This window comes from Mastigoproctus giganteus, chromosome 6 (genome assembly GCF_048544385.1).
Source record: "Mastigoproctus giganteus isolate SK-2022 chromosome 6, ASM4854438v1, whole genome shotgun sequence".
In the NCBI taxonomy this organism is placed as follows: Eukaryota; Metazoa; Arthropoda; class Arachnida; order Uropygi; family Thelyphonidae; genus Mastigoproctus; species Mastigoproctus giganteus.
In genome coordinates this window covers 43678762-43697119 of record NC_143580.1, presented here as the reverse complement: position 1 = coordinate 43697119, position 18358 = coordinate 43678762, and the positions used below count along the sequence as shown (strand labels likewise).

The 18358-nt window shown below is 37.9% G+C and overlaps 2 non-coding genes and 1 pseudogene across 2 annotated transcripts; 1 reads left to right on the top strand and 2 right to left on the bottom strand.

Annotated features, from left to right (window-relative positions):
- The first annotated feature begins 8914 nt into the window (after positions 1-8914).
- LOC150084209 (uncharacterized) lies at positions 8915-9671 on the top strand (annotated as a pseudogene).
- Positions 9672-10570: 899 nt separating this feature from the next.
- Positions 10571-10642, bottom strand: TRNAA-UGC (transfer RNA alanine (anticodon UGC)). Its single transcript has one exon. It is a non-coding gene; the product is annotated as a tRNA-Ala (tRNA).
- A 511-nt stretch (positions 10643-11153) lies between these two features.
- TRNAA-UGC (transfer RNA alanine (anticodon UGC)) lies at positions 11154-11225 on the bottom strand. Its single transcript has one exon. It is a non-coding gene; the product is annotated as a tRNA-Ala (tRNA).
- Between the last annotated feature and the right edge of the window lie 7133 nt (positions 11226-18358).

The window sequence follows — 18358 nt, the reverse complement described above, 5'->3', positions numbered from 1 at the left end:
GTGCTACCCACAAGGGCAGTTCGGCTGGCTGCAGGAATTAAAATTTTGCCCAACCAGCGTTCCTTTCCAGGACTGTAGAAGAACCCTTTGTTAGGATTTTGATACCTTTCCAGACGGTATCAAACTTTGGGATCCAACGAATCGCGTATGATATGGGATGCGTTGGATTCATTTCATGGAAAACATGAGCATTTTCTTTACTCCATATCCGCTGTTTTGGTTGTTGATGTAACCACTCAAGAGGAACGCAGCTTCGTCACTAAAGGAAACTCGTTCCACAATGCCAATTCCATTCAAATCAATAAAGGCGTGAAACCAGCATTTTAATTTATCAAGTTAAGTTTATGCATTACCTGAATACGATAGCAATGGAGGGCTAACTTTTTAACAGTGCTTTGTGTACTTGAACAAGACAGATCCATTTTAGATGCAAGCCTTGTCAGTGGTTCTTTGGGGGACAGCAAAAAAGCTTAACAGTAATAAGATTAACATCTTACTACTGTTAGATGAAGGGGGATCGAAGGGTGACACGAGTAATTACAGACCAGTTAGTTTAACTTCTGTTCCGGGTAAAATAATGGAGTCACTGGTTAAAGATGCATGGCAGGATCATCCAGACAAGACTGCAGCAATAATTCAGACACAGCATGGGTTTGTTAAGGGAAAGTCTTGTCTTACAAATTTGATAGGATATTATGATGTGGTTACAAAGGAACTGGATGCAAAAATAATTTTGATATCATATATTTGTATTTCAGGAAAGCTTTTGACACTGTTGCGCATGGAAGACTATTGTACAAATTGGAGCAGAATGGTATTAAGGGTAAGCTGCTACAATGGATAAAAGAAATGTTGAGTGGGAGAAGACAGAGGGTGGTAATTAATGAGTGCTGCTCTTCGTGGACCAATATTATTAGTGGAGTTCCACAGGGTTCGGTGTTGGGTCCTCTGTTGTTTTGTATATTTATCAATGATATTGATGAAAGTATATCAGGCTTAGTGTCGAAGTTTGCAGATGATACGAAGGTTGGCAGGGTTGTTAATGACAGTAATGGCAGTGTGCTACTGCAGCAGGAGCTAGATAATTTGGGCAGATGGGCTAAGAAGTAGCAACTGAAGTTTAACTTTGACAAATGCAAAGTACTGCATATGGGTAGAAGTAACCCCAGAGAAACGTACCAACTGTGTGGTACTACACTTAAGGTGGTAGAAAATGAAAAAGACCTGGGAGTAATTGTGCAGGCAGATATGAAGTTTTCTGAGCAATGCAGACAGGCTGCCAGGGCAGGTCATGGGGTTTTGTCAATGATATATAGGAATTTTGCTAGCAGGGAAAAGGAGGTGATTATCCCTCAGTATAAGGCAATGGTCAGGCCACGCCTTGAGTACTGCGTACAGGTCTGGAGGCCTCATTTTAGGAAGGATGTAGATTTACTTGAGCGTGTACAGAGAAGGGTAACAAGATTGATGAGGGGAATGAAGGGATCCTCTTACCAAGAGAGGCTTAAGTTCTGCAAATTGCAGTGGCTGGAGACTAGGCGATTGCGCAGTGATCTGATTGAGGTATATATAAGGCCTTGAATGGGTTGAGCACGCTGAATTCTGATGGGATCCTTCCACTTGTTCAGATTACGAACCTAAGAGGGCATAAATTCAAATTAAGAAAAGAAGATGTAGAATAGATGTGCGGAAATTTGCCTTTAGCCAGAGGGTGGTTAATTGCTGGAACAAACTTCCATCTGTCGTTGTGGAAGTTGATAGGTTAAATAAATTTAAGGAGGAACTGGACAGGCAAGGGAATGGTGTGATTTTTTTTTTGGCTGATGCCGCATAAGCTCATTCACTTGCTTTCTCGCATCACCTACCACTACTACTACTACATCTTCGAGTTTTAATATATTTATAAAGGGCGACAAGATCTTTATTTTCTTATTTTTATTCAAGGACTTTTCACGAAAATCGGTTACTAATTGTGAAACTATTGATTTGTTACTAGTCCATTGTGATATTTTTCTCTAAATTGCGCTCAGCCAATCACTTAAGATATTGGACAAAAGTATTAGCATTAGCATTAGTAGAGGCATATGATGCAAGAAAGCAAGCTTATTCAGCATCAGCCAAAAAAAAAAAAAAAAAAAAAAAACACCACTCCCATTTCACCCATCCGTTCGTTCGAAATACCTGTCCAGTTGAGCTTTAAACTTGTTTAGGCTATCAACTTCAACAACAAGTGATAGAAGTCGGTTCCACCAACCAACCACCCGCTGGCCAAAGGCAAATTTCCGCACATCTATCCGACATCCGTCCTTCCTCAATTTGAATTTATGCCCTCTGAGGTGATTATTCTGAGCAAGATGAAGAATCCCATTGGCATTCAGCATGCTCAAACCATTCAAAGCCTTATACACCTCTATCAGATCACCTCGCCGGCGCCTAGTCTCCAGACTCTGTAATTTGCAAAACTGAAGCCTTTCTTCGTAAGAGCAACCCTTTGTTCCATTCACTAATCTTGTTGCCCTTCTCTGTACCCGTTCCAGCAGCTCTACATCCTTCTTGAAATGAGGCCTCCAGACCTGTATACAGTACTCAAGATGTGGCCTAACCATTGCCTTATACAAGGGAATAATCACCTCCTTATCCCTGCTGGAAAAATTCCTGTATATCATTGACAAGACACCATGGGCTACTCTTGCAGCTCGTCTGCACTGCTCAGAGAACTTCATATCTGCCTGCACAATTACCCCCAGGTCCTTTTCATTCTCCACCACTGTCAGTGTAGTACCGCAGAGTTGATACGTTGCTCTGGGGTTACTGTTTCCCATATGTAGTACTTTACATTTGTCAATGTTAAACTTCATTTGCCACCTCTCAGCCCATCTGTTCAACCTTTCCAGATCCTGTTGCAGCAGCATAGAATCAGTAGTGTCCTTAACAACCCTGCCAACCTTTGTATCATCTGCAAATTTGGACATTAAACTTGATATCCCATCATCAATATCATTCATAAACACCGAAAACAACAACGGACCCAACACTGAACCCTGAGGAACTCCACTAATAACATTAGTCCACGTTGAGCAGTGTCCATTGATTACCACTCTCTGTCTTCAGCCACTCAACCATCCCTTTATCCATAGCAGCAATTTGCCTCCAATGCCACACTGCTCCAATTTGTGCAGCAGTCTTCCATGTGCAACAGTATCAAAAGCCTTTCTAAGATCCAAATATATAATATCAAAGTTATTCCCTGCATCCAGTTCTTTTGTGACTACATCATAGTATCCAATCAAATTGGTCAGGCAAGACCTGCCCTTAACAAAACCATGCTGCGTCTGAGCTATAACTGAATTCTTGTCTAGATGATCCTGCAGTGCTTCTTTAACCAGTGCCTCCATTAATTTACCTGGAACAGAAGTTAAACTAACAGGTCTATAATTACTTGTGTCAGCCTTTGATCCTCCTTTGTGAATTGGGGTTACATTTGCACATCTCCAGTCTATGGGCACCTCCCCTGAGTCCAAAGAAGCTCTCATAATTATGGCTAGGGGTTTGCTTACTTCCTTTGCTGCCTCCTTTAATATAACTGGATAGATCCCATCCACCCCAGGTCCCTTTTTTATGTTTATCCTCAACAATCTCTCCTCCACTTTCCTCTCAGTTATTGCAAAATCATCCAGCTCACTGCCAATGTTTACTTTACCTACATCATTCTCCTTCCTGAATAACTCCTTATGCGTGAATGTAGATGCAAAATACTCGTTTAGATTGTTAGCCACCTGAGCAGGATCCTCAACTGTTGAACCATCAATATCCAGTGGACCAATCTGATTCATCCCTTTCCTTCTTGAGTTTAAATATGTAAAGAACTCTTTTCTGTTTTTCTTTGCATCCTTTGCCAAGGATTTTTCGTAGTCTGCCTAATCTCCTTTGTGACTTGGTTACAGACCAACTTATATCTATCATAGGCTTCCATGTCACCCATTAATTTGTATGTATCCCATGCATTTTTCTTCTCTGCCACATGTCTCATTAGTTCATCTGACAACCATTTAGGCCTAAACCTTGAACAATATTTCTTAGTTGGTATGTAAAGCCTGGTAGCCTCCAAGATTAGTTCCTTGAATGCTTCCCATTTTGAGTTTGCTGTTGGTAACATCATCAGTTGGTCCCACTGTATAGAATTTAAATACTGTCTCAGACCATCATAGTCGCCTTTACGAAAACAAAAACCCTTCCCTTTATCTCTGATGGTAGTTACCTCCTTGAGTAAATCCCACTTCAACACACTGTGATCACTGCCACCTAGTGGTTCATTTATCTGCAGATTCTTAATGCATGAAGAATCACTACTGATAATCAGATCAAGAGTATTGCTCCCTCTTGTTGCCTCACGAACATGCTGATGAAGAAAACAATCATCCAATAAATTCACAAAAGCCTTGCTAGTGTGCGAGTGACCAACCCACAAATTCCAGTCAATATCTGGGAAATTAAAATCCCCCATTATAAGACTCTCTGATTTACTGGCCCACTATTTCCCTGCACAATATCTTATTATACTCATCAGAGTCATTAGGCCTATAGCACACTCCTACTCTCAATTTTGATTTCCCTATGCTTATGTCACACCAAACTGACTCGACACTGCCCTGTCCATCGATGTCGACTGGCTTCACTTCCTTGGACTTTATGTGTTTCTTAACTAATAGCATAACCCCTCCTCCCCTCCTGTCCTGTCTATCCTTTCTATACACATTGTATTCCCCAAATTCCAGTTCCGCATTACTTACATCTGTGTGACACCACGTCTCTGATATCCCAACAATATCTGCCTTTGATGTTTTGAGCAATACCTCAAATTCATCAAATTTATTTACCAAACTCCTAGCATTGGTGTACACGCAGGTATACATGCACCTGTTTCTATTCTTAGCTACCCTAACACAACCCATGTGTTTACTTGTACCGCAATGACTCCCAGCAGTCTCTGATATATCCTGCATCTTGTTTTTCAGGCTTCTGCTCATTTCAATAGAAGCAGTGCAAGAATCACTTCCACCTCTGCCAGTGGCTACTGTTAATCTATTAGTCCTTGTATCCCCCCCAACTAGCAGTTTTCCGACCCACCTAACATTGCCTCGACAGCATCAGCAAAAATTCTTGCACTCTTTCTATTTAAGTGTATCCCATCCCTGTAGAAGCAATCTCTCCTGTTAACAAGTACAGTCCAGGCTGAAAAAAATTCTACCCCTTGAGCCTTGTACAATCCCTCCAGGGCCGAATTGATAGACAAGGCTCTCATCATATACTCCCTCCTATCGTGTCTGGGCAGAATTGCAGACACTTTCAAATTCAACCCTAATTCACGGCTTTTTTTCAACAGTGACCTGTACTTGCTAAGTAATTCCGCCGGTCTCCTACTCTTAATATCATTAGTGCCAACGTGTACAACTATATCACCTTTTGTGCCCTTAAAAGATGATATCCGCTCTACAACGTCATCAACCTTTGCCCCTGGTCCTATTCCACCTATCCTTTTTACAAAGCATGTTCCCCGTTTCTCTGACAATAGAGTCACCAACAACTACTAGTTCCTGCCGACCGGGCTAGCCGGGTAGGCAAAGTGCCTGCCTGGCAACCCAAAGGTCGCGGGTTCGATTCCCGCCCCGGGCTTGGATCAAAGTACTGCAAAAACCTTGGGAGGTGCATTATGGCCACAGAAGTCTATGCGCCAACAACTACCAAAAAAAAAAAACTAGTTCCTGTGGGACCAGCGCATTCTACCTAGGGGACTGCCTCTGTGTTGCCTGTATTGTTCCACTATAAGCACCTGTACCTTTTCGCGTTTGGTGTTTTCATAAATAAATAAAAAAAATATCATGTTCAGGCAGGGAAGGTATAATGGGTTTTTCAGAAACAAACCGATGTATGAGTTTTAACTGTAACTCAACAACCACTGTTCGGCATACCGATGTGGTTTTGTAAGAATTAAGTATGGTTAACAATATGAGAGAATTAGCTTCATCATTTAGTGTTACGGGAATTTTGAATTGCACTGTATTTAAACCTATTTGATATTTGGGTCAAACTCTCATGAGTTTCTTTCATTCTAACAGAATTTGCTATAAGAATTGAAGGCTTTGTGGTTCTGTTATATTTTAAAACCGCCGTTAAATTTACTTAAAAGGTATCAATGAATAGCAGTCATTGGTTAACTTGGTGTTCGAATTCAAATTATTCCATTAGTTCATTTATATCTAGGCGCGCATACACGCACACAAAGGAATCCGGTACAACATTAAATGTCGACAATTTTTTTGAAATGAAACTTCAGGCGCGCCCCAGGCAGTTTTCATATGGGTCCGTGGATTGGCAAAAATCGCCACGAAAATGCGACATGAAATGACGTATCAGCGACGCATGATGCAATCTGTATCTCTACAGCAGTGGCGTAACTGGGGTGAGGGAGATGGGGCGGGTGCCCTGGGCGCAAAATTTGGGGGCGCCATTTTTATGGTTAAAAAATGCAAAAATTCCAGTTCTGTGTGTGTCGTGGTATTGTTGTATTGACGTCTTACCTTGCTCTTGCATTTCCCTAATTTATGATTCCAGCATGTCTTTATTTTGTGGCTCATAGTTGTGTTACTGTTACGGTCTTATCACAATATATATTTTCTTCTATTCTAGAAAGTCTTACCATGAAACAAATATTACCAAAAAAGAAGCCAAGTGGAGCAGAAGGCTGGAAGAAAAGGAAAATGCAAGAAGCTAAAAAGTCAAGTGGCTTTATGATGTAATTTTTTGAAAAGCAAGAAGCTTCATCACCACTATCTGCACCAGATATGAGTGTTGACCAACCCACCAGTATATCAGAAGAGGAATTAAATATCTTTCAAGAATCAGAAGTGTCTTTCAAGAGGCCAGAAGATACTGAAACTTTTAAGCAGTGAAGAGCAGGAAAAAAAGCACAGTCAATACCAGATGCGATTCAGTATCACGATGTAGGCTTCTTGGTGCTTGATAAGACATCAAAGAAAGTAATTTTATCAGACGCACTGAGGACAGAAATGATCAGATTGGGTTCGAAGTATTTCCAAAATAGTGAAGAGCCTTTTATTCCAACACAAAATCGATCAATGAATAAAAGATGGTTTAAAAGAAAGTTGAAAATGGGTCCAATTACTGGAAAGCACCAGAAAGGTTTAGCACCCATGAAAATGCAAAAAATCATCGATACTGTTTCACTCGATGAAAGGAAATGTAAAGAAATCTTTTAGAGAACAGAGGAATCATTGACGTAGAGCTTTCTTTCGTTCAAATTGCACAGAAAAACGAAGATGGCAAGATGTTCTCCACAGAATTCTCCATTGCATAAAATTTATAGCAACTCAGAACCTTGCATTACGTGGCCACCAGGAATCCCTTAGACAGGAAGCGGAAAGCAGTATGGGAAATTTCCTTGGGTTACTAAAGTTGTTGGCAAACTTTGATCCTGACATAAAAGACCATCTCAGTAATGTAAAAAAGCGCCCTGGAACAACATCATATTTATCTTCTTTAGTGCAGAATGAATTTATTCAGCTGATGCTTCTATTGTTCGCCAGAAATTGTTACAGATAATCCATAAGGCCAAATATCTTGTTTGATTCTACTCCAATCAGGTACATCGAGGGCAAATGGCATAAACAGTTCGCTATGTTGATATTGATTTTCAGAAGAAAACAATTCATATAAAAGAGTCTTTCCTTGGATTTATCCAATTAAAACAAAAGGATGCTGAAAGCTTTGTAAAAGTGATTTTGGAACAACTGGAAAAAGACAAAATGCCATTTGAAGACTGTCGGTCTCAGTGCTATGATAATACTGAAGTTATGGCTGATTATAAAAGTGGTGTTCAACAGAGGAGTATTAAAAATATAGCAAAGCTATTTTTGTGAACTGTGATAACATTCTCTCAGTCTGGAGTGCATGCTGCCTCCCATGATGTACTGATGGTGGCTTTTTTTGGCGCAATTGAGTCACTTTATTCATTCTTTTCGTTGTCAGATTTAACTATTTTTGTCAAATCTGAGTTTTAAACATGATGGAATAATTTAGCAATGGCTACATGGTGCAAGAAGGCCTATGGCTTATGCTGCACTAGCCAAAAAATAAATAAATAAATAAACTAATAATAATAATAATAATAATAATAATAAAATAAATAAATTATTTAATTAAAAAAATAAAATAATAATAAGAAGAAAATTTTAAAAAATAATAAATCATTAATAAGAGAAAAGGAAATAGACAACCTATGTGTTTCCCTCCTCCTGTAGGTAACTATCCAGCTGATCTTTGAATTTCCCCAAACTGTCAGCCTTTACCACACATGTAGGTAACTGATTCCAGTAATTTATAACTCGCTGGCTAAAATAAAACTTCCTCCAATCCAGTCTAAACATCTCCCCCCCCCCCCACCACGTAACTTCAAATTATGGCCCCTAGTTCCAGAAACACTTCAATCAAGTCTCCGCTAAGGTGCCTAGTTTCCATGCTCTGCAACCCACATATTTGAAGTTTTTCCTCATATGGGTGCCCTTTTGCAGATCTCACCAGGCGAGTTACCCGTCATTGGACCCTTTCAAGAAGCACAATGTCTTTCTTTAGGTGCGGTCTCCATACTTGAACACAGTATTCCAAGTGTGGTCTAACACAGAACAGAGGCTGTGAAGCCAGTTCATGAATATTTTGATATTATAGCGAAAGTCTTGCAAAGCATGATGATGATCAAAATGAGATTTCTGATACAAGAGGTGATGCAGAGCAGGTGCTGAATTTAATTTGGACTTTTGATTTTTTGGCTTTGCTTGGATTTTGGCACAAAATTCTTGTTCGGATTGATCGTGTTCAAAAACGACTGCAAGATCATACCATGAACTTCCATGATGCTGTTTGCCCTTCAAGACTATTTTTTGAGCAAATCGAGAATCATTGGACAACGAATCACTTGAAGCATGGCTGAAACTGTGTGATTAATGGGATATTCAAGTAGAAAGATGCTCCAGAAAGAAGAAACAAATGCCCGGTGAAAAAGCCAAGGATATAGGGCTTGCTGCAAAAGAAGAAATGACGAGAATAATGAAAAAAAAAAAAACAAGTGATCGCCTCCACAATGAAATGGAAGGAAGATTTGTCCGTCTAGGAGTCAAAGGACTTGGATTCAAAATTTGGATTTATTTTAGATGTTAAAGGATTATTGCTAAACTCAAATGAAAGCAGCAGCAATCATGGCTTAAATATCTTGAAGAAAAGTTGTCGTAACCTTGGACAGTTTTATAGCAATGATATTGATAGTTTTCAGCTTTATGAAGAAATCCTGGATTGTAAGATGCTTCTGAAAAGTCGCGCAAATGTTCAGGTTTCAAAAGCTGAGGAGTTTATTGTTCAGTATGGAGACGAAAATGTTTTTCCAAACTTAAGAGTTGCTCACTATTGCAATTTCAATTTCCAGTTGTGAGCAATCTTTTAGCAAGTTAAAATTGATCTTATCATATTTGAGAGCTTCAGTGGGACAAGAGAGACTTTCTACTTTAGCCTTGATCGGCATTGAACGTGAGGAAACTGAAATAAATTTTGATGACATTATTGATCAGTTTGCATCAGCTAAAGTTAGAAAAATCCATTTTTAATGTGAAGTTCCAAATCATTTTTTCCAAATACCAGTAACATTTTTTTTATATATGCACTAGTAGTTTATGCAATTTCTAAAATGAAATGGCATTGACAAAGTGAGAAATAAGTACGTGGTTATAGTTATCAAAATACGTTAGTTTAATAAGTTTCGTTTTTTTTTTTAACAATAAAAGCGTATTTTTATTATTTTGTAACCCGTATTATAAAGAGTAAAAACTCAAACTATTATATTAGGGCCACCCGTATTTCTTACATATATCCATAAACAGTATATTATGTCTGTAAATTGCGTGTGTTCTCTGATCGAATTGCCTGTTTTGCTGGACGAAAAAGTCCCAGTTTCTGTGGGTGCGGCTTTGCTATCTACGCCTGAGACCGACGAACTCAGCCCATTAAAAATGTCCATTAAAGTTCCTCGCGTCATCGATGGGATTCGAATCCGGGCCTTTTCCACCGGTGTGGGGAGGAGGGTGACGTACCACTGTGCAACCGTGCAGACATTTTATAACCAGTTTTAGTAACCAGTTTGAGAACCAATATAAGAATTAAGCCAGAATTTTAAAGAACTGTTTACAAGGAGCGCCATTTTTTATTTGCCCTAGGCATCATCAACCCTACTTACGCCTCTATCCTACAGCGCTGCCACGGTGTAACTCGCACGTGTGTCCCGTTTTCAATTTAAATCGCTATATCTCAGCTTCTAGCAGTCCGATTTTAAAAATTTAAAAACCAAAATATTTTTCTCGTTTCATTCTCTGGCGTATTTCATAAAAATATTTCTACGAAAAAAATAAAAATTATAGTGAGCATTGTAAGGCGTATAGAACACGTATAAGTGCAATGCGACCACCGAAACCACCTCCATTGAGTAAAAATTGGGTGGAAAAAAGGCAGATGGAGGTGCCGGGGATCGAACCTGGGGCCTTTCACATGCAAAGCGAACGCTCTACCACTGAGCTACACCCCCACTCCAAATCTTAAGTCGCTATATCTCAGCTTCTAGCAGTCCGATTTTAAAAATTTAAAAACCAAAATATTTTTCTCGTTTCATTCTCTGGCGTATTTCATAAAAAAATTTCTACGAAAAAAATAAAAATTATAGTGAGCATTGTAAGGCGTATAGAACACGTATAAGTGCAATGCGACCACCGAAACCACCTCCATTGAGTAAAAATTGGGTGGAAAAAAGGCAGATGGAGGTGCCGGGGCCTTTCACATGCAAAGCGAACGCTCTACCACTGAGCTACACCCCCACTCCATATCTTAAGTCGCTATATCTCAACTTTTAGCAGTCCGATTTCAAAATTTTAAAAAACAAAAGTATTTCTTTCGCCATTCTCTACAGCATTTCTTAAAAAATTTCTACGAAAAAAGTAAAAATTATAGTGAGCGTTGTAAGGCGTATAGAACACGTATAAGTGCAATGCGACCAACGAAACCAACTCCACTGAGTAAAAATTGAGTGGAAAAAAGGCAGATGGAGGTGCCGGGGATCGAACCCGGGGCCTTTCACATGCAAAGCGAACGCTCTCCCACTGAGCTAAACCCCCCCCTCCACATCTTCACTCCCTATATCTCAGCTTCTAGCAGTCCGATTTCAAAATTTAAAAAATATATATATATATTTCTTTCGCCATTCTCTACAGCATTTCTTAAAAATTTTCGACGAAAAAAATCTAATTCAACATGCCGAAGACTAATAGTGAGCGTTGTAAGGCGTACAGAGCACGTATACGTGCAATGCGACCAGCTCCATTGAGTACAAAGGAGGTGGTATAAACGGTTCAAAAGATTCTAAAGAAGTTTCACTTAACTTCCGCTATGCGTGCTCGGCACACCCACAATTTTTTTTTAATCTTTATAAATAGAAATTCTTGTCTCATAAGCTAGTAAATTCCATTCTTACAGACTTGATTGTAAACGTTCTTCCAATTGCTTTGATAGATTTAAATCAGATATTAGTCACGAATTAATTTTGTTCAATTTGGACTGATTCTTTGCAACTCTATAGAAAGTAACTTGGATCTTACATTTAGGCTTTCTTATTACCTCAAGAATGAAACCTTTTACAGTTATCTGGTGGCACAGAAGTAGGAAGACCTCCACGCGCGAACGGCTTCAAAAGTAACATTTGGATTTTTTATTGTTTTTTACTGCTTCTAGAAAACATAAATTATTAATATTTTTATTATTTTAAAGAATACAACTCTGTTTCGCCTACACGGCAAACGATGTTTATTTTCTAAACGTTAGAAATTAAATGAATTAAAGACACATCACGTGAGACTTTGTTTTAAGAAGTGTTACCACATCACTCTACTTAATATAGTTTGGCTACGTTTCAAGGTTTTCCTGAACCCCCGTCTTCAGGCCTCTACAGCGGAGTAGGAACAGCAAAAGAATCAAATTATAACCACTGCGGTAGGGCTAGGGCAGTAATAAAATAAACAGTGAAAATTTATAAATAAGATTATTGAATGAAGACCAATAAAAATTCGGTATACAGTACTGAAATAAATTCATAGAAGCTTGAGACTTTGCCTGATTAAAAAAAGGGTTAGACAGGAGATGGCACAATACTTTAAGGCTAAAACTGGTTTATATTAAGGGCGAAAATAGAAAGACTTATCGAAACAGATATGAGCTGCCTTTAGTGGAACTGACCACTAAGGATGAATGGAATTCAACCCATTTTTATACTTGGTCAGATGTGTAGGCTGAACCAATGGGAAACCTTGAGTATTCGCAGCCAGAGTAAAGGGGGAAAGATTTTTTGGGGAGAGGCAAGGTGCCTCACCCGAGATAAGATATAGCTTGAGTGAGAAAGTAAGATTAAAAGTTTATGTGATTGGTACTTACAATAATTAATTAAGGAGGCCTACGAAAGGGCAGATCACCTTGAGTCCTACGATACCTGACCAATGTCGGTGGATTATTAACATTGTAATGCTATGGACTGAATTAAATTAAAGATCAAGTTAAGATTAAATTGCCATGTTAACATCCTGTTTAACGTAATCTTCGCGTGGAAGTAAATCTTCAGAGACCAACCTATGGTGGAACTTAATATTAGATCAGAGCTTATGCAGCACAAATGCTTAGAAACTAACTGTTATAATAGAGCATAGTCATCTTGGACCGGAGCGTCTTGTTCCTAGGATGTGCTGGACCTGTTTTTCAATTATAGTTCCATCTTCGCTTTCTCTATGACTTCTTCGTAGAACACGTTGCTAAACTGTAGACAGGTGTGATAACACTGAGGAAAACATCTTAAATCTCACACAGTATAACAGTGTCGTTATGAAAATCAGTTATTGTTCTCTCTCTCTCTCTCTCTCTCTCTCTCTCTCTCTCTCTCTCTCTCTCTCTCAACTGTGATTTGTTACAAAATTTTTGTGTGCAGAGTCAAATAACCATAACAGAATTCATTTACACAGTTCATTTCGTTCATTTCCTTTATGTTATTAAATCTTGTTGGCCATAAAAAAACTGGCTTTGTACAGTGATGAATTAAACAACCAGTTTAACGAATCTAGGTGCAACTGATACATTAAATTAAATTTTAAAAAAAGAGGAAGAACTGGACAGATACATAAAAAATAAATAATTACCTTGCTGAAGAAATTGTTGTGGATGTGTGAATTTCTGAAATTTCGTGAAATTACAAGCATGGCCAAAATAAATGACATGCATTTACTTCGGCCATTATATAAAATCCACAGTGCCTTTAATGATGGCTAATAACATTAATAACACAAATTAATAACATCTCCCTGTGTATAATGGTACCATTCTTATTTATTTAAAAAAAGTTATGCTAGTATAGAATTTTACAGGAGAGGACAAAATTCACAACTTGCATCTTAGCCAACATACTAACTTATGATGCTGCCCATACATCAAGTGATTTTGGGTACATTGTCTTCAGAGCAAAAGAGAGAGATTTAGGAAAAGCAGTTAGCAAGTCTTACAACCCAACATAGTCGAGAGTATTCCGTGTTAATTTAAACTTAAAATGTTCACTGGTACTAGTATTTTACAGCAACATTAATTGCGACTTTAATATCAACAAATTAAAACGGCTACAGCCCTGGATTTTAGTATTGAGATTTTAACCCTGGGAGGGAGGCTCCACTGTTCATTAGTTCTCTCCATCCTTGTTTTCTCGTTTAAGAAACTTAAATGCTTCCTCTCTTCAAAAACACCTTAAGATTCCATTATATTTAGTTCTAATACAGATGTCACTGCTTAATGGTTGTTTGAATGAATAGTAATTTCAGATGGGACATCATATTTAATGTTAGGTGCATGCTAATTATGTGAGAAGAGAAAGGATTGATTGCCTAAAGTAAGCTACTTTGAGGATAAATAAGCGAGCTTACATAGACCTAAACCAACGCCCCTGTAATTTGCCAAGTCCATCCAATAATTATATTTCTGGTTCCAGAAGAAAATGATAGGTTGCTTAGCATCGCATGGCTATTTTGAACCATGAAATTCTATCAAGAGAAAATACAGAATTGGGTGTGTCAGATACTTTCTTCGGTGATACCACGTAAAAATCACTACATCATTCATCAGGCTAGTTTCGAAATGTCTTTGGAAGCAGATTATGTTTTCAGAGTAAATTATTTAGAGATATAATATTGTTAGTTACGAAAACATGAATGGGTATTTCAGAAATCAGTAAATGTTATGTGTTTAGTGTAAATACAATTCTTAACAGTATCCGTCACAAAATTTCTGAAATAAAATTTTGATACAGATATAGCTCATTCTGCGGAGACTAGTTGAGACATGTTGTAGCGCGTACGTTCATACTGCACAGTACAAAAATACACGGTTTATTGCTACCTGAGCACTGCATGTGGCTGTCGTAATGATTAAATGCTAACATTCTTGCCATACAACTGTCCAGGAGAATAAACAGAAACCATTAATTGCTGGAGTTACTCATAAATAAAAATACAGTATTTTCTAATTCTTTCAGATATTGACAACAGGTTCCAATTATTAGGATTAATTCTTGGTATTAATTCTAATTATTTTATGATTAAAAAATTTTAAATGGAAAACTGAAAAAAGAAAAAAATTACATAGAATATAGGTTCTCGTAATCAATAAAGTAGTCAAAGAAACCGGACCCACTCTTGTTTCTTCACAGATATCGATTCATAGAGGTACTATACCGCAAAAGAGTATCCCCCCCCCCCCGACTTTGGTGCCGAATTCGAGGACCCTGCCCCCAGACTCCTCGGTCCCCTTCCCCGCAGTGGTAGGGAAGAGAACCGAAGAACCGGGGATATCACAGTCCAGTAACGATTACTGGACTGTGATATTAAATCACAGTCCAGTAATCGTTATCAACCTTCTAGGGAGGACTAACAACGATGCTGAAATCGCTGGATGTTTGTCTAAATCGGCCATTTAAAACTGCGCGGATAAAACAATATAAGCTAATGGGTAGCTACCGGGTAGAAAAGTTCACATCAATGGGGGAAAATGAAGGGGCCAGAAATTAAGCAGTTTTGCTGTGAATAAAAAATGCGTGGACACGCATTTTGCCCACGTTGTTGAAAAAAGGTTTAATCAATGTGAAATATCTAATAAGCTTGATGGTAGCGAGGACGACTACTTAACGGACAGTGATTCCAACCACATGAGACACATTAGGAGAGTGGAAAAGAGTAACTACACCGGTATACTTTGTTTCGATATTGATAGCGTTATTTGATTTGAGAACGTGACACTATTTATCACTTGTATGTATACTTATCTATTATGTATATTTTAAGACTTCAATAAATTCACATAAGTTTTGTTTTTTTCTTTTTCGTGTCTTAAAAAAAATTGAGGTGGATGGCTTATTCAGGGGGGGGGGGGTATTCGAGAAAATACGGTACTCCTTTAGTTTGAGTTTTAAAGTTCTAATTTTCAGCTGCACAACATACAAACGAGCAAGCAGCCCGCACACAACAAGCCAACCGCCCACAGAGCACAGTAAAGTCATCCGAATAGAAACAGTTTTATTAAGTTTCAAACTATCAAGTCACCAGTCGAATACAAAGACATTTTCATGTTTTATCTATAAAACTTGGAAACAGCAGACAGTATTTCCTACACTTATAACAATCACAGATAATATAATCATAGATGACTACTTCAGTTAATCCGTCTTTCCATTTTTTCAGCTATTTCCTCATCTCTATTCATCTATTGATTTGTTTGCTAGCCGAATGACTTTACCCTTTCCCATGCCCTCGCACTAAAATGATTTTATGTATATTGTTAAATATACATAATCATAACTTAACACTTAAGATTATTTTTGTATAATTTGTATATTACAATCGTTAGCTCTTAATTATTGTCAACGACTAATTATCCAAACCAGCCATGAAGAGGGAGTTAAACAGGGTTCCACAGAGCTATCCAGACGCAGTATGACCGTGCAAAGACGTATCAGATTACGAAGGCTGTATTATTTTCCTTGAGATTTTGATATTTTCATGAATGTAGTCCTAAAACTTTTCAAACACCTTCTAGAACAAGATATTGCACCCTAATAACGATGCTAATCAGCAACGATTGTACCTTATAGGACGTTCATAAAGGCTGGCTGATTAAAAAAACAAAATTATATTTTAGCAATTTATTGTTTATTTTTGTATTGTCTAATGAATTTGCCAATAAGAAGCAAGGAATATTACGAAAATCTCTGCATTACTAAATATTCTTAACATGAAGACCATTCCAATCATTTTATACAAAGTCCATATTTCAGTGTTGAAAAGATCAAATGAAAAGCAGAAGTTCACCATGCCTGCACGCAGACTCAATATCATTCTTTCAATTATGTAGAAAACTACGTGCTGTCGAGTGCGCGTGCCCGAAAGTAATTATCGACCATCCAATAGCACTCCATCTCTGTTCATCTGTGTTACTGAAATTCGTATAAAATTATTCTGAACACACTACAAATTTTCTGGTGATACGAGCATCCTGTTCGGCTTATGTATCATAAAAATCTCAGAGGACCTCAGGAGTTTAGTGTCTTCAAGAGTTTCCAAAAAGGCAAAAAGTCATAGGTAAGCACCGTTAATAATATTAACTAATCCTTGTTTTATAGTTAAAATAAGTGAAAGGTGTTCTAGTTAATTCATGCATATTGAGGAAGGCCTTTTGAGGTATTATAGAAATCTGTTATGCATAATCAGAACCGTTCTTCACGATATTCGCCTAATTTTTTTTCAACTGAGTTTGCATCGACAAAGATAAATCATTTGTAAAGTCTTAACAGGAAGACTACTTATCGAGTTTACGATACTAACGAAAATTCAAGGAGTTAAATTTTAAGTACAAAATTTGAAATTCGAATATGAAGTCAACAATAAAATCCAAAAAGATTTTCATAGTTTTATTTATGAAACTTGGAAAAGCCAGACTATTAACAGCATTTCCCATACTTACTGCATTATCACGGAAATTGTAATCGCAGATGCCCACCTCAATTAATCCATCTCTCTCCATTACTTCAGTTATCTCCCATTTCTAACCATCTGTGATTAGTTGTTGTTCGCTGATGCCAACAGAATGACAGGACAAACGTGATCCTTTTCCATGGCTAAGCACTATCTATATTGTTAAATAATACTAATTACTTCAATTATTACTATATTATTATTATAAAAAAATAACTTCCTTTATGGGATTTTTTTCCCACCCCCTGATGGGTACTGGTACCAAGGGGATGGGATGGTTGTTTGTGTCCAGTTACTATTATTACTGTTGGTCGAGGAACTCTCTTACTGTCCTACATGTGTTCAGAATCGCGATTTCCTGGAGTTCCAAATAAGTGTTCTCTGGGAGGCCTACTGCTTCTAGGTTCTTTTGGACGCTCTTTGGCACCATGCCAGTGGTTGACACGGTGATCGGGATGGTCATTCCGATCACTTGTTCCATATGTCACATATCTTTGACTTCCTGTCTTAGGACTGAGTATTTTCTGATCTTTTCCTGGTATGTTTTCTGGAGGTTGCTAGTGTTGGCACCGGTCAGGTATGATCAGGTCTGGTATCAGGTATGTCGATCAGGTATGTAGCCATTTCCTTCTTGTAGATGAGGGTCACGTGCGGGATTGTCTTGTCCGTTACTATAGCACGGTTCCAATACAGTCGTCTCTAGCACGGCCTCAAGCTCGTACTTGTAATACGATAAACTTTCTTTGATCAGCTGGTATTTTTGTACTAGCTTCTTATTATTCTTATTATCTCTCTATACATTAAAAAAAGTTTTCCTCCTAGTGATATTTATTCAAGCCAATTAGAGAAGAAGGCGAGCAATTATGTCACAACAAATGCAATTAATTATTGACAACTGCCTCCATAACGTTCACTAACCTCGTGCATGTGCTTCACTGTCTATCATTTTATGTTCCATTGCAACGTTTTTTTTTATATTAATGAATATTGTATATTTGTAAATACAGTACAGTAATTTAGTATTTTGTAAATATTTTAAATATTTGCATAGTTTGTAAATATTTTAAATATTTGTATAGTCTGTAAATATTTTAGTCCTGCTCTTTGGGATGCAACAATATTCCTCATGCATTATGAAACCCGAAACAAAAGGCCTTTGTTTCGGGTAAATAATTACATTGTGATATTTATTCCACCTTGAG